We start from the raw sequence: 1,158 nt of genomic DNA on the forward strand, positions 1-1,158 counted from the left end.
GCATTGTCCCTCAAGCGGAATTTATCTGGGCTACATCATTGACTACATATTTACAAACATACTGCAGAGATATTGGGAACTCAGTTTTAGGCCACTACAGTAACGAAAATGGCACAATACAGTGACTTGTTTGTTTGTTTGTTTGCTTCCCAGTGCATGTAGAAACTTGGTCTACACTGTCCTCCAGCCTGTGGTCTGCAAACTGTGGCTCTCGAGCCTTATGTAGTGTACTGGTCTATATAGGTGACTCTGAAGTCAATTTGAACATGATAGTAAAACTTTTAAAAGATATTATTCAGATAATGGTGACTTAATTTTTAATATATATATTTATGATTCTCAAATACATTTTAAATTGTGGTCAGGGACAGGTTTGGCTCTTCCATCTCAGAAGTTTGCCGACCTAACCTCTAGTCTATTAAGTGTGAAATAAATAGCATGTTAGAAAAGTTGGAACTATTATGAAAATCACCCACATGTGACACAGACACTCAGGGAGCACATGAAGTGGGAAAGTGACATCACCAGGCTTGCTGGACACAGGGTCGCCACACAGCTCCAATTAGTCAAGCAAAACACAAAATGCTCTATCTGCAAAGCACAACAAAATGGGGTAAGCGCTAAATGATTGGTTCTCATATATAGTATATTTAAATCACTATTTAAAATAAATATTTTGGATACGATCCATAATGAAAATATATTTTATACCACAACATGGTCACATATTTATATATGTGTGTGTGTGTAAAAAAAACAAAAGTTTCACCTACTAAACTGCCATTAATACATACAATATACTCTGATGTTTTCTAGTTTAGGTTATTATGTGTCATTTTTAAATACCATTCAGAATCCACTAAATTTATTTAAGGATCTAATAATGGGCTGCGACCTATTATTTGAAAAATATTCATTATAGGCTGTGGTCTGGGATCCAGTCTAGTTACTTGTTATCTGGTTGACTACCAGGGGATTTCAAATCCTCGGAGCCATGTAAGACTCGTGGGGAGAGGGGTGGGGGTGGAAAGACTCCATAGACTCTTTACAGGGTCCGAGTGCCATGTCTGTCCCCATAGAGTGTCCGCTAGTTTCAAACAGCCAACATTGGGGTTTCAGCCAGGAGCTTTAACCTCTGTGCTAACAGAACCACTTAAA

At 37.9% G+C, this 1,158-nt stretch overlaps 1 protein-coding gene across 1 annotated transcript in view; it reads right to left on the minus strand.

Annotated features, from left to right (window-relative positions):
- The window catches only part of LOC123522575 (sodium-driven chloride bicarbonate exchanger-like), a 174,323-nt gene that overhangs the window by 55,265 nt on the left and 117,900 nt on the right, over positions 1 to 1,158 (minus strand). The window lies entirely within an intron of this gene.

Source organism: Echinops telfairi, unplaced genomic scaffold, assembly GCF_000313985.2.
Source record: "Echinops telfairi isolate 266 unplaced genomic scaffold, ASM31398v2 ScPeMD7_4;HRSCAF=17, whole genome shotgun sequence".
NCBI classification, from domain to species: Eukaryota; Metazoa; Chordata; class Mammalia; order Afrosoricida; family Tenrecidae; genus Echinops; species Echinops telfairi.